The sequence below is a fragment of the Lactuca sativa genome, chromosome 8, assembly GCF_002870075.4.
Source record: "Lactuca sativa cultivar Salinas chromosome 8, Lsat_Salinas_v11, whole genome shotgun sequence".
NCBI lineage: Eukaryota > Viridiplantae > Streptophyta > Magnoliopsida > Asterales > Asteraceae > Lactuca > Lactuca sativa.
Window position 1 is genome coordinate 201,939,095 of NC_056630.2, and position 17,081 is coordinate 201,956,175.

Consider the following 17,081-nt stretch of genomic DNA (forward strand, 5'->3'; position numbering starts at 1 on the left):
AAAACTAAAGGGCTATGTAAGTTCTTGGGAGGCATCCCATGATAAGCCAATATGGCATATATGTGTACATAGTGAGTCTAGATATATTTTTCAAAGACATAACACCATTCAACAATAAATCTCAAGATGAATTATCTTTAATACTACATAAAATCAAAATAAGATTGAGGATCCGTTAACGAAATGCTTGGAATGAGAGGCCGTTATGAGGAATGGGACTAAAATCTATAAATTAATAAGTTATTGTGAAGGAAAAGCCAACCTAGTTAACTGGAGACCCCAAGATCTAGGTTCAATGGGACAACCTACTTGCATATAACATTTATGAATCACTGTTGGGGTTAACCCCAACCCATTCCGAAAACAAAGAGTGATGAAGGTTAAGTTTATAGCCAAAGATGATAAGTTGGAAATCATCATGCATTAGATTTTAATGATTATGATGGAATCACTTATGTGAGAGAGAAGTGGGTCGCTTCAAAAGGAATTGTATGGTCACATTCCTAAGAGCTCTTACAGAACCAAGCAAGTGTCCATGACTATAACAGACACATCAATAAGAACCTAACTAGTTCAGGGAGAATCATGTGAGACACATATTGATTATTTACACAACCGACAGAACAGTTCAAGGAGATCGAGTCTACTGGTCCGCTAGTAAAATAAATATGTATTTTAAGGGAAGGCTCAAAGGGTAACACCTACCTATCATATGCATGATTCAACTGTTGGATTTTATCTAGGTAGCTTGAAAATGCTTGATCAATTTTCATTCATGTGGGGGATTGTTGGAAAATTGGTGTTAACCAATTTATAAAAATGGGATTTCCCTATTTTTTAACACGTCCAAAATGGATTTAATATGAATGATAAATTAATCCTTAAAGTAAGGGTGTTGGAAGACATAAGTAAAAGAATTTAATGGGTGGCAGAAAGAAAAGAAAAGTTCATGGACCTTTCTTGCAAACATTTATTTCTTTTGTAGCTGAAATTTTAATTAATATTACAATTTAGTTACATATTAACACACATTAGTCTTTGTGATTAATAGGGGTGTTTAAGTGGGAGGTTATATGTAACATCCAAAAATTAAAGACCAAAAATTTCATTTTAATTTAATAATTCTAAAAACATTTGTCTTAAAACATCCATAAAATCAACTCGTATCAAAACCACTGTATCAATAGTCAAAACATGTCATGATGAAACAAAAAACTCCCAGAGATCTCATGTGCGGAAAATGTAGTGATGTGTTGCGATCATGTCAGCTCCTTTCCCTTCGAAGAGGAAGTACCTGAAACCAAAAATGATAACTATAAGCACAAAGATTAGTGTGTTCCCTAATCATACCACATACCATACAATAACATACTGCCTATCATATCTGGCTGTTGGCTTACCCCTTCGATTTCTTTCAATCGGTAACTGCCTAGCATATCAGGGTGTTGGCCTACCCCTTCGATCTCTTTCAACTGGTAACGGGGACTATTTCAACCTACTACTACCACATATCATCCTAGTACATAAACACATAAGTCACATACTGCCTAGCATATATGGGTACTGGCCTACCCCTTGGGTCCTTTCGACCAGTAACAGGGTCTATCCCACCCCTCCTACCACTACCGTATAATAACATAGCATACTAGCACAAAAACCATAACAGATAGTGGCATACCAAACAATTATCACAAAGACAACCATCTAAACTATAATCAACTACTAGTGCGTCGGTATTGGTGCCTTCGATCCACTACTATTGGAAGGTAACTCATCTCAAATTCTATAAAGTAGCTAAACTGTCCTCAGCTCTAAAATCACCCAACCCAAACTCCTACACATAAAAGATTTCCTTTAATTCCATTTTTCATACTCATAACCCCTTAAGGGTCAACTTTGGTAAGGTCAAAGTCAAAATCAACACCCTGGTCAAAGTCAAAGTCAACACCCTGGTCAAAGTCAACATTCTAGGTTAACTCAACTCACCGAGTTGGTCCATCACCTCACTGAGTTCCATAAATCATAAAACCCTGGAATTGCGACCCAACTCGTCGAGTTTTTCACGAACTCGTCGAGTTTCTCCTATCAACAGAATCGAGACTTCTCCAATCAACTCGTTAAGCCATCCTTGAACTCGTCAAGTTTTTCCTTTTACAGAATCGGGACATTTTGACCCAACTCGTCTAGTTCCTTTATGAACTCGTCGAGTTCTTCAGTCTGTTAAACTTTCTGAATGTATTAAGCCTTTACTCTTCGAATCTAAGTCCCATATTCCAGATCTTATTTGAATACACATCTAGGAGGGTAAAGTTTCTGACTTTATCCATTAAGACTCACCCTAGAAGGAATGAGCTCTAACCCTAATTGAAAATGGCTTAGATTCAACTCCAAAAGCCATCAAAACTTCAAGATAAGCCAAGGGATCATACGTGTGGACTCTAGGGACGGTTTGGCCACGTAAAGTTCCTATCTTTACTTGCATGCATGGTCTATTTGGTTCAAAAGGCTAAAAAGAGGATCCATAAGTTGCATGGGGCTTCCATGGCCATAAAGTTGGTACCTTTATGCCATGAAGTCCCCTAAAGACCCTAGATCTGAAGGGTTTCCCACAAAGGACGTCCAAATCCCAAATAGCTAACATTCTAGGATCAAAATGTGGAGAAAATGTCCTAAAACTAGATCTAAGCATACTATACACAAGATAGGAGCTTTATACCTTAAATGAACCAGAAATGAAGCTCAACTTCTAGATCTACTCTCCTCCTACATGTCCTTGCTCCTTCTTCAAGTATCTTCTTCTTCAAAATCACAAAGAATGCACAAAATTGGCTCAAAACTCTCAAAAGTGGATTAAGGTTTCGTGGATAGGGTTTGGAACAATGGAGGCTGCAAATGAGGCCAGTTTATGGGGGTTAAGGCGTTTAAATAAGGTTTAAACCCAGAAAATTATGGCTTAATTCTGCCAGTCCTACTCGTCGAGTTGAGGCTCCCAACTCGTCGAGTATGCTTCATAACCCGCGTCCAAATCCATCCTTACTCGACGGGTTTGGGGCCTCCAACTCGTAGAGTTTCTATACAAAAACAACTAAATTTTTAATTAAAAACATACCAGGAACTGGGCATTACATTATAGAATGTTTAGTATAAATACTACCTACTACAACCATTGAGTACACCAAAAGAATGCAAGAAAACTCTCTTCTTCCCCACTTTATCTTCATATTCTTCTTTTTTCTAGCTATATTGAGGATATAGTCCAGGCCTATTAAGGGTTCGGGTGGTCTAGAAGAACCACTTCAAACTATTGTATCTTGGGAACAAACACATGATAGCGGGCAAATTTGTTTTAAGGACAATGTGTTAAACACATGCCTCAACTTTTTCCTATTTCTTATTTGTTTTCGTACATTTCCGTAATATTATTCCTATATATATATATATATATATATATATATATATATATATATATATATATATATAAACTAGGCGAATGCATGCACGTTACGCAGTGGAATAATTATGTAGTTTAATATGGTTATATATTATGGTAAATAAATATTTATTAACATTCTTTTTAAGCATATGGTTAATTGAGAAGTTATATTTTTAAAATAAATAAGATGCTAACATAATGCAATTAACAAAATTATTACATTTTACTTTTTTTTTGAACAGCGGGATTTTATTAAACTAGCAAGAAGCTAGAAAAGAAACATTACAAAGTAATAGTAGCAGAAATAGGATTATGAAGCCAAGAACTCCAGCTAATCTTAGCTTTAGAACACCTAGCTATTAGAAATCCAAAAGAAGGGCCTGTAAACAACATCATCAAAAAGTAGAGATTTCCTAGGGGTATCTGCTCTAAAAATCAAGGAATTTCTAAAATGCCATATACACCAAAAGCAAGTAGAAACCACAACATCAAAGGCCTTTCGCTGCCCAAACCTCATGGAAATAACATCCGACCACAAAATGAGAGACTCAATAGAAATTTGGTTGGGAAGCTGTAAACCCCACCAAATAGCAATACGAGACCATAAAACAATCAACTCAGCACATCCTGCAAAAATATGGTCAATAGTCTCCATATTATAAGAACATATGGGACAAGTAATCGAATCCACCATGATACCCCTCAGGGATAAACACTCCGGAGTAGGAATACTACGAAGCCTGATCCTCCACATAAGAATGTTTATCTTAATCGGATCCACCATATTACATTTTACTTGATATGGTTTAATCTATTATGAATAGGTTGTACATAAATGTTGTATCCGATTAAATATTTTGTATATTTTTTGATTTATAAGTAATTTATACTAATAAATAATGAAAAATTATTGTTAGTTTAAAATTATAAATGTAATGTTTATGTACACATTAGTATCTAATGTAATTATTTGATAATTGATTAAATATGGGTTCTCATTTATGGTCGTATGCGTTTAATTTGTTAAGTAAACTTCACATGTGTTGAATCACATTTTTTTGAAAATTATTGAAAAGGATTAGAAAAGTTACTTATTACTTGCAATGTTTTGTAATGTAAGACATCTAATTTCGCATTTTTTTCATTGTAGATTTTGTAGAACTTGTGAATTTCCGCCATTAAATCTCTATGCTCGAGTTTCTCATTCATTTTTAAAGGTTTTAAATCTTCTTTCATTCTTGGAGTTTCAGATTCTTCAAGAATTGTGGGTAGACCTCCTGTTCTTGCATTCTTTAGTAAGATTGGAACAAATAAAGTTCTAGAAACCTATCTGAAATGTAAAGGTTTTGATATTCTATCTTAAGACTTTAAATCCGATAGAAAATATTGCCTTCACCGACCGATGATCAGAAAACTTGGATTCGTTTCTAGGGTATAGTGTCTACTTTTGTCACACCCCCAAACCAAGGATGGCGGAAACGTCCGGGGGTGGAGGACTTCATGTATAGTATCACAACAACGAGTATAATAGTGCTCAAAGTAAATACAACCATCATAAATATAATTGAAAAAGTTACACCAAAGTATATGTTTACATGATTCAAATCAATTACATTATGATGATAAAATGAACTGTTTAACGATTTATCGTCCCATCCTCAAAATACTGTTGATTTCCTGTTTCACTGAATTCCTGAGAATACAAGTAGTTTTGAAAAAGTGTCAACAATTAAGTTGGTGAGTTTATAAGCTTTTTAGATAAAGAGTTTGGAAACCGTTCTTTGTAATGTGCGGTGTGGTAACAAGAAAAATCCAATAGTTTCCTTATAAAAGTTATGTGGTCCTAAATGTCGGGACCGAGAACGAACAAGTATTTGTCATACTTAAAGATATAAAAGTGGTTTTAAATTGGCGTAAAACCCTTTCTGATTTGAGAAAAATCCCGTAATGAATGGTGTGTAGTCTTAAATACCAAGGCTGAAAGTATACAATAATATCTATAATTATTGATATAAAAAGTGATTTTAAATCGACATAAAACCCCTTTTGCTTCATGAAAATCCCCGTAAACTTTATGTGTTGTTAACTCCCTATGTGAGCCGCTATAACCATACTATGACTGAATGAACCTGCCACGACGTTTTTCAGGCGTCGCGAAACTGAAATGACACTTGTCACCACAGACCTGCCGGTCTAGCTATTGCATGCAGCTCAGGGGTGGGGTGTCTAACCCAATATAGAGATATACACAACTATCACGTTCTCCCTACAAGAGACTCTGATTATAACTACCAGGAATTTGGATCCCGCACTCGGACGTACGGAAAGAGAATGTCCCACAATTGAAGTTAACAAGTTTACGTGTGGTGTGCGTGAGTGTAAAACCTTTTTCTATGAGAATAAAACCTTCTGAAATGTGTTTGATGTGTTAATGGAAACATAAACCATACCCATTATAGTTTATCAAAACATTTAAATGTAATAGTTATAACTTTGTTTATTATGGTTAACTACTGTATATGTGAAGGTAAAAACCCTTTTGTTTACCGATATGTATATGTACTTTATACTAAAGTAAAGCAACATGCATTATAACAACTAATTGATTACCATACTTTTGTAGGTAAAAATCCATTTGTTTTCTGATGTATGACTATCTACTAAGTCAAAATGTCATCTATTTGTAAGAACATATTTTCACATAAAGATTTACACCTTGCTCAACATGTTACAAGGTGAAATGAAATTGATAGCATTTTTCTGTTGTTAATATTTTCATTTACTGTTCTTAGAAAATTTATAGAAAAATCATCAAAGGTCCAAATCAGAATCCGTAAATTCTGAGAGTTTGGGAAATGAGTCTAGGTTGTTCATAATTTTTATTATGAATTTTAATGACCTTCAACTTGTGTGAAAAAGTACATAATCACAGACTGGTCCGGATTGATGTTTGAAATGATAGATAGTTTTGTAAAAATCACCATAAATTGTAGAAAAATCGTATGGAGATGTGCAAGTAGTAATTTTAAAGATAAGAACTTGAACTATTTGCAACTAATACAGTTTTGAAAACTAAAATGTTTAAGTTGTCCAAAACAATCCGTGAATAGAGTCCAACTTTTCTGATGAAAGCTGTTAGAAAAGTTTAGTTATGTTCTTGGTGTTTTACCTTGTATCCCCCCCCCCCCCTAAAAACTTAAGAAAACATGAAAATGTAGGGGTATGAACTCACCTTATGTGATTTCAGTAGATGGGTGATGGGGAAAAGAAGTGTTCAACTCAAGAACACTTTGGGAGATTGCTTGAAGATTCGAAGATCTAACACCAATAGGATGGAGTTTGTGTAAGATATCTATGATTTGAGTAGAAGGAAGTGAAATAATCATATGGAGGATGTTAATACTTACCAAAAGTAGAAGAAAAGCTTGGAGTATAGACTTAAATCTCGAATTTTAGAGAGAGAAAATGAGAGAAATGAAGTTTGTTCTTGATGGAAGAATGAGAGGAAATGAAAGAAATGTGAGGAGAGAGGAGGGTTTTCTAACCCTTGACCAAGTGTGTGGCTGAAAAATGGTGGGAAAAGTACCATTAAATGACTAGTTATGGGCTGATGGTGAATAGTGACATGGAGTGGGTATGGGAGTGGTTGCTTGTGTCATAGAATAAAGAAAAGTCAACACTCAACCTTTGTACTTCATCCACTCTTCATGGATAAGGTTTTATCCCCAAAAACATGGGTAATTATTAAATACGGGACCTTATATGTTAAAATAAAGTTTTGGGTGAAAATCCCGCGTTAAAACAATTAAAAACTGGCCTAAAACGCAAAACTAGTCGAAAACCGGGTGAAAAGGAGCTCCCTGCGAGGCCTCTCGGTCCTAGGCCGAGGTTCGGTCCCTTTTGCTGCTGGGCCGAAGGCAAAATGGAGCGAAAGGGTAGGAGGCGAAATGGACCGAAGGTATCTTTGGTTCCTTGTGCGAGGTTCGGTTCATCATGTGAGGCTCGGTCCGAAAGGGAAGGTTCGGGTTTGGTCTGCTGAGCTTCGATCCGAGATGGTTCGCTTCTGATGCCTTCGCTTCTGACACCTTCGCTTCTGACAAGTTCGCTTCCTAAGAGGGGTTTCGGGTCCTTAAGAAGGTTCGGCTCCTTAAGAGGGGTTTCGGGTCCTTAAGTCCTTTTTATCCGTTTTTGCCCCGTTTTAAGCGGTTTTTGACCTGGTTAAGGGTCGGGATGGCCCGAAAGACTACAAAAAGTTTAAGGAACTTTTGAGAGAGATTTGGGAGAGATTTCACATTCTTGGAGAGATTTCTCATACAAAGAGAGATTTGGGAGAGATTTGACATACGTGGAGATTTGGGAGAGATTTGACATACTTTGAGAGATTTCTCATACGGAGAGAGATTTTGGAGAGATTTGACATACTTGGAGAGATTTCTCATATGGAGAGAGATTTGGGAGAGATTTGACATACTTGGAGAGATTTCTCGTACGGAGAGAGACTTGACATACTTGGAGAGATTTGGGAGAGATTCTAGATAAGGAGAGATAGAGTGAAAATGATTGAGAGAGGTTTCGTGTGTGACATTTGTGAGTGTTTGGCTTCGCAATGCAAGGTCTGTAAGCCCCGTTAAGCCATGTTTAAGGACCTTACACACTCCCGATGAGTATGCAACATTGTATTATCGGTTTGGTTCGTTACTTACCACAGTTTTAGGTTAAGGGAATATAGATGTACAGACTTTTCGATTGATGATTTCTCATTAGCATAGCGAGTTGTATAGTAATTACCTAACGTAAGCCCTAGTACACAAGGGTTAGTTGAGTCGATCGGTTTGACTTGTTGACTTTAGTTGACTTTGACTTGACTAGAATTTGACGGTTGTCATAACTTTAATTCATCCCTAATCCATATTATCATGTAACACCTTCCATATATTCATAATCAGTTTAGAGTATTTGAAATTATACAAACTAAATGAGCAGAAGTTATGGAATGAATTATACAAAGGGATTTAATTACCATGCAACAGGAGCAAACTAAAGGAGTGGAAGGTATGAAATGAATGACATAAAAGATTTAATTACCATGCAGGAGCAGGTTTTGTTTCATCATTCTTGCCAAATTTTCATTTGGGAACATATTTATAAGTAAGTAGGAGCAAAATCAATTGTTCCTTCATGTCGTGCTCTAAATTCACCATCCATAGTTCCATTCATAACTTCAAAATTTTAGTTATATAAAGTGTATTGTATGTTATTAATTACTTTGAAGGTGAAAAGGTGTGGGGGTTTCAAATGCATGAGGTGTTTGGAAATTTGTGCAGGGGTTTCAAATGGATGAGGTGATTGGAAAAATGTCTCCTTTATAAGTATACTAGGCGAATACCCGCGCGTTGCGCAAAATACAACAATATCTTTGAAATTTCTACAAATATATGTTTTTTAAATATATATCAGTAACATTGTTATTAACTTTTATATAATAAATCTTATAATAAGTTGGTATAAACAATGCTTGTTTTGAATTATATGATAACGTACATATTTTTTAAAATTGTATAATCCTAAATGTCTTAATGACGTCTACCTGCAGGTTACTTATGAATAAAATTAAATATAATATATGATTTAATGATATTTATAGTTGTTGTTGTTATGATTAATTAATTTTAAAAAGTTTTCATGTTTAAGATTTTTATTTCTATCATTTTAATTATTTAAAACATCAAACGTTGTTTTTGTTTTTAAAGACAACAATATATTTTTGTATATAATTTTACTTTTAACTATTGTTGTTGTAAGTTATTTAAAATAATGTATTTCACAACTCTTAATTATTTTAATTTTGGTTTCAAAAATTTAATGTTTTTAAAACTTATTTGATAAATATTGCTAATTTCTATGATTGTAGTTATTTAAAACAAAAGACATTGTTGTTATTTTTAAAGAAAATACATAGTTTTTTTTATACAATATTACTTTTAACTATTCTTATATTAAGTTATTTTAAGCTATTTATTTGAAAATTGTTAATGATTATAAAAAATAGTTTCATGGTTTTTTTTATTTAATTTAGGATTACAATTTAGGCTTAACACTATAATTTATAATCTTTAACTATTTATAAAACAATCTCTCGATCTTTTTTTCAGGTTTAACTAAAATTTTGAGTTAAGTTAATTGTTTAATATTATATTGAAATTAATAATTTAACTATTTTGCATCAACTCAAAAATTATACAAATGTTGTGACTTTAAAATGATAATTGATCTCATATGACAGCATATTTAAACTAATAAGTTAACTATAATATGTTAAAAAGTTAAAGTCATAATTTTATAAATATAAATATAATAAGAGATTTTAATATTGTAGTTTAGTCAATCATTTGAATGACTTCTACCCGCGAGTTACACATTAATAAAATTAAATATAATATATGGTTTAATGTTATTTATTGTTGTTGTTATTGTTAATTAATTTTTTAAAATTTATTTGCTTAATGTTTTAATTTCTATCATTATAACTTTTTAAAACATCGAACATTGTTTTTTTTCTTTTAAATGTAACAATATATGCATTTATATAGAGTTATTTTTAATTATTGTTATTGTAAGTTATTTTAAGCTACTTATCTAAAAACTTTTAACGATTATACAAATATATCTATGAAATATTTTAGTTAAATTGAGATTACAATTTAGTTTTTGCATTTATCACTACAATTTATCACTTTTAACTATTTACAAAATATTCTTTTGTTTTTTAAGTGGAATTGAAATTTATATTTAAGTTGATACTATAATGATATATTTAAATGAATAATTTAAGTATTTTGTCCAAACTGTTCAAAAGTTGTACTTTTACACTAATAACGGTTTACATATAACAACATTTTAAATCTAATAAATTTAATATAATATATTAAAAGTTAAAGACACAACTTTATAAGTATAAGTAAATATATTATTTTAAAATTGAAATTTAGTTTATTTACGATTACACTTTAAGTTTGATATTTATTTAACTGTATTAACCAACTTATAATCATTTTAGACAAACACTACAATTTATTAATTTTAAGTATTTACAAAACATTTTTTGGGTTGTTTAAGTTAAACTAAAATTTATATTTACGTTGACCATGTAATGTATATTTAAATTAATAATGTAAGGATTTTATACAAATTGTTCCAAAATTGTATCTTTAAAATGATAATAGTTTACATCCAATACTATATTAAAACTAATAAATTAAGTATAATATGTTAATAGTTAAAAAACATAACTTTATAAGTAGAAGTAAAGATATTATTTTAATATTATAATTTTGATTATACATGATTACACTTTAGGTTTTATATTTATTTAACCTTATTAACCAACTTATAGTTATTATTAGAAAGAAATTGAAAAGTCATGGAAGTTTCAAATGAATACGGTGAAAGGAAAAATACATGGGAGTTTCAAATGAATGTGGTGAGAGGAAAAATGCTTCTTTTACGCGAAAATAGAACTATATAGTTAAAATAATAACCTTTACCAAATTATTATTTAATATTTCTACTTTGAAACAAAATGTTAGTAGTAAAGCAAACATATAGTTAACATATTAGTTTTACTAAACATTATAGTTTAACTTTTAAGTCATTGTGATATATACAATTATTTGATAATTTTATAAACTGTTTAAAATTGTGTAAATTATATATCAAATGAATGATAATATAATGGGTAACAAAACGTATGAACAAAAATATGAACTGTAATTTTTAGTAACATAAAAATAGAAAATCATCTCTTATAACATTTATATATATATATATATATATATATATATATATATATATATATATATATATATATATATATATATATATATATATATACAATGAATAATAAAAAATATGAAAAATAAACACTATAACTTTTAATAACATAAAAACACTAAAAAATCTATTATAACATTTATATTAACTCTTCATATTTAAATCACAAATCTCTTCAAATACATTAATGTTTTTAATGAGCAAAGCTTTACAACCTTATAAAAGAAAGGAAAATAAAATATTATTAGTGATTACTAATTAATAATTATAAGTTAAAAACTCTTGAGTTGTAACTAATAAATATACATAAATTAGAAAACTCTTGAGTTGTAGTGTGAGTTTCAAATGAATGCGGTACTTGGAAATGTATATTTATTATTATTATTATTATTATTATTATTATTATTATTATTATTATTATATTCTTCTAAATAATTGGTTTTGATGCATCATTTTAATCCCTTCAATTATTAAACATAAAGATATTTAATTATAAGTTTATAACATACATAGGTACATATACATGTTAAACAAATCACATATAATATATATATATTCGTAAATGTCATATATAATTCTTGTTGTAGTAATATGGATAAATTATTTTCATATGAAGAACATATCATGATAAGTCTATCATAATTACATATCAAATGTTCAAACTTATGTTATCTTTTAAATATTGTCTTTTAAATATGTTGTGTAGGATAACCCAAAAACAAAATAATATAAAATAAACATAATCAAAATAGAAAAACTACAATCAAATAAATAAGAGCATTGGGTGGTTGAATATATAAATAAAGATGTTATATAAACATACATTTAAATCAAAAGAAAAAACTAATATTCGTCAACTTTGCTCAAACAAAAAAAACCTATATCCATTTTATGAATCTTATTTCTTCATTTAACATCATTAAACCATAGAAACTTGATTACAATTCTTCACTAACCTGCAATCAAAATATTTTTTTGAAAAAGAAGAAGCAAAAAGATAGTCCAAGCAAAACATTGATGTTTGGAGAGTCACATTCAAGATTGAGTAATACACACAGATCACATATAAAGATTAAATGAGAAACTAAATATAAAGAAAGAATAGAAAAGCTTCATTTGTTTTGGTTGAAAGAAAAAATCATATTACAATTACCATCGATACGACATAACTCATTTCTTCAAATCATCATATTTGGATCGTGAATGCTTCAACTATATGAAAACTTTTGAATCAGAATATCTTCAAATCCTTCTTATATGTAAGATTTTATATAACACAAAAGACACAAAAGATTGACCTTTAGTAAACTTTTCACTAAATGCTAATTAAACATAATATAAGTTATAAAACTTTTGAGTGTTAAATCATAATTAAGAAAACTTTTGAGTTGCAAAAGTTAAAAAAGGGAGTTTCAAATGAATGTGGTTTGAGAAAGTTAAAAAAGAGGGTTTCAATTACATGAGATTCAAGAAAAAATGTTAGCTTTATAAGTATATATGATGATATGATAATGACTAGACAAATTCCTGCGTGTTGCGCATCGCAAGTTAAAAATATATTGTTAAAATATTAAAAATATGTATATATGTTTAAAATGGTTATGTTATTGACATTAACTTTGAGATAATATTTTTACACTAATTTATATATATATATATATATATATATATATATATATATATATATATATATATATATATATATATATATATATATATATAGGGTTAGGTTATATTGTTCTAACTATTTATTGTGTGCATGTACGATTGATTCTGGATCAATCATTTTTGTTATTTTAAGAAAGTAATTAATGCATATTAGATGTTAAAGATATAATGAACATTAATTAGAACTTCAACATTTAATATGCATTAATTACTTTCTTAAAATAACTAAAATGATTGGTCCATGATCAATCCTATAAGCACACAATAGATAATAAAAACATTTAAACCTAACTCTCTCTCTCTCTCTCTCTCTCTCTATATATATATATATATATATATATATATATATATATATATATATATATATATATATATATATATATATAGAAAATCTCAATTATTTTGAACAATAATATTCATTGATATCAACTCACCTTCCTCATTAACAGAATTAAATATAATTATCCATTTAGTATTATTTTTAACAATTATTATGATTGATTAATTATATTTTTACTTACACGATCATTTTCTAATTTCAGTAACGATGTTCATTTTAAATACATTTATTTGTAGCTAAATGTAATTTATAATTTGATGTTATTATCATTTAAAATTATTATTCATTAATTTTAAACCACTTATTATTAATAATAAGTAAAAGAAGACTTTTAAGAAACACTTAATATTATTATTAAAATGTGAAACATACACTAAATAATAAAGTGATAAGACAGACAATTTGTATTTCAAAAAAGACTTACACGAATGGTCCCTATGGTTTGGCGTAATTTACGTGTTTGGTACCTAACTTATTTTTTTTAACTCAAAAAGTCATTACTATTTGTTTTTGTTATGCCATTGGTCCCTACTGTTTTTTTTTGTTACGCCCTTGGTCTCTATCTTACCTAAAAAGACTATTATTTAAATAGAGAAATTGGTAGGGTAGGTAAGGTAAGGCGAGAGGGATGAGGTTGGTGGTGTGTTTATTTAAATAAATTAAAAAATCAACGGCAAAATAGTTTTTTTAGGTAAGTCAAGGACCAAGCGTGTAACAAAAACAAACAACAGGGACCTTCCGAGTTAAAAAATTAAGTTATGGACCAAACTCGTAAATTACCCTAAACCATAGGGACCATTCTTGTAATTTACTTTTTTTATAACTTGATTTTATTATTTATAGTTATTATTCATTAATTTTAAAACCACTCATTATTATTAATAAGTGAAAGAAACTTTTAAAAAGCATTGATGATTATAATTAAAATGTTAAACATATACTAAAATCAATGTTTTAAAAACTGGTTTTGAACCGGCCGGTCGAACCGGTTGGACCGGGAACCGGAGGAGGGAGCAGTTCAACTATCACCGGTTTTACATTGATTTCTGAACCGGATTGAACCAGCCGGTTTTTAGAAAAACCCGATTGAACCGGTTGAACCGGTTAATCCGAATAAAAAACACATGAAAAATAATTATTTATATAATAAACTTTGGTATTTTTTTTCTCAAATATATTTAGTTTTCTCTAAATAAAAACATATGTTAAATGTTATAAAGTTTTTTGATGTGGTTGTATTCATTTAAAACTATATTTCGTTTCGGTATTATATTTTATTTTCTTTTTAGCGTATATCGATCGATGTAAAACACTAAAACTTATGAATATGTTTTATTTTAATGTATTTTTGATTCACTTACAACTTATTTTTATGTATATTTTTAATGTTTGAACTTGTAAACATCAAATTCATAATTTATATATGTATGTATGTGTAGGAAAATAAAAATAAAAAACATGAAAAATATAGAAACCGGTTCACTCGGCGGTCGAACCGGTTAAACCGGGAACCGGTCACCATACCGGTTCAACTAAAAAACCGGTTTTTAAAACATTGACTAAAATATAAAGTGATAAGATAGACAATTGCATTTTAAAAGAGACTTACATGGATAATATGGATAATATGACATATCCATGATTTTTAATTAATTATTGCTTTGAAGCAATACGAACATACAAACATGTATACAATAGTATTCTTAAAAGAATACTTAAACCCAATGTTTTAAAAATCGGTTTTTTAGTTGAACCGGTTATGGTGACCGGTTCCCGGTTCAACCGGTTTAACCGGTTCGACCGCCGAGTGAACCGGTTTCTATATTTTTCATGTTTTTTTTTTATTTTCCTACACATACATACATATATAAATTATGAATTTGATGTTTACAAGTTCAAACATTAAAAATATACATAAAAATAAGTTGTAAGTGAATCAAAATACATTAAAATAAAACATAATCATAAGTTTTAGTGTTTTACATCAATCGATATATGCTAAGAAGAAAATAAAATATAATACCGAAACGAAATATAGTTTTAAATGAATACAACCACATCAAAAAACTTTATAACATTTAACATATGTTTTTATTTAGAGAAAACTAAATATATTTGAGAAAAAAATACCAAAGTTTATTATATAAATAATTATTTTTCATGTGTTTTTATTCGGATTAACCGGTTTATTTTGACGCGGTTCAACCGTGTTTTTCTAAAAACCGGCCGGTTCAATCCGGTTCAGAAATCAATGTAAAACCGGTGATAGTTGAACCGCTCCCTCCTCCGGTTCCCAATCCAACCGGTTCGACCGGCCGGTTCAAACCAGTTTTTAAAACATTGCTTAAACCAAGAGAATACAAAAAAGAATTAGTATATAACAAACTTATAAGACAAAATTGTAAAAGCGATCCTTGTAGTATGCATTTTTTTGGGGTTTTAGTGCATATCCCGACTTTTTTGGGTTGATGGTCCTTCTGAGCTATTTTGCTTGCAGTTTTGGTCCCCGTCCAAACTAAAAAGACTATTATACCCTTAGTGAATTTATTTTTCATTTTTCTTTCACTTTTTAATATTATTATTATTAAATATAAAAGTGGGTCCTCTCTCTCTCTCTCTACCTCTTTCCCCCATTTTCCCCAACTCTTACCCAGTTCTTGAATTCTTGTTCATGATATTTCCCCTCCCTTACCCGATGAACCTCGATAATCATTCCATTGTGGGAAAATTGACCATCTCCTCCATTGAAACCCTTAGACCATACTACTGCAATGAAAACCACCTAAAATATCAAGATTTAGGGTTTGGTTATTGACAGGGAGGAAGAAAAAAAGGGACGGCAACGATGTTCTTAGGTTTACTAGCAGGTGATGGTGATGTTCGTCGTTGACGGATGTCAACAGTGATCTATTTTTCGTTTTTGGAAATCAATTAACATGGAAATCAATTCATAGGTTTGCACTTTAACACACATCGACACACACACGAACATTCAATGTTTTGGGTTTGCTCTTCAAGAACAACATATGAAATTGATTGAGAAGTTGAAGACATATCAGGGGAAAAAACGATTTTGAATCTGTCAAGATTTAACCACATAGATCTCTCAAGATCCAATCTCAGTAAGCCCTAATGCAATATGAAATCAATTTCAAATATGAAATTGATTTTACGTGTGAAATCCAACCATGGATATCCTTTCTTTATCTTAGTTGGATCGATTAATAAGTGTGTGTATGTGTTTTCGATCGCAACTCTCAATTATCCTCTATTTCTTATTTGATTTTGAACGAGAAGATGGGACAGAGATGGAGATTCGATGTCTCTTTCGTCTTTCTTTGTGAAATTGATAAGCAGGTCTCAAGTTGTGGTCGTTCACAATCACGAGGAGGGGTGCCGGTAGAAGGCTATCCCCGGAGCCTTCATTCCCTTTTCTCTTGTGATCTGCAGAAAAACGTAAAAGAGGATGGAGGTCTTCATTCCTTTGTTGATCCGAGAAGAAGGAAGCATTAACGGAGGCGGCAGTTGGTGGCGACGAAGGTGTTGGTGGTGGCGATGGTAGCCCCTTAGCTTGCCGGTGGAGTTGTTGTTCTTGATGGTCACCGAAAATGCATCCACCTCCGATGGTGTTTTTACCATAAAAATGAAAACGAAAAGGAAGAAATAAAACTAGGAGTGAGAGAGAGAGAGAGAGAGAGGTGGGCCCCATAATTTTTATTAATAAAACTTTAAAATAAATAGCAAAAATCATAAAAAAAAAAAATGTATGAGAAGGGCATTTTAGTGTTTTTCAGTTTTATAGGGGACCAA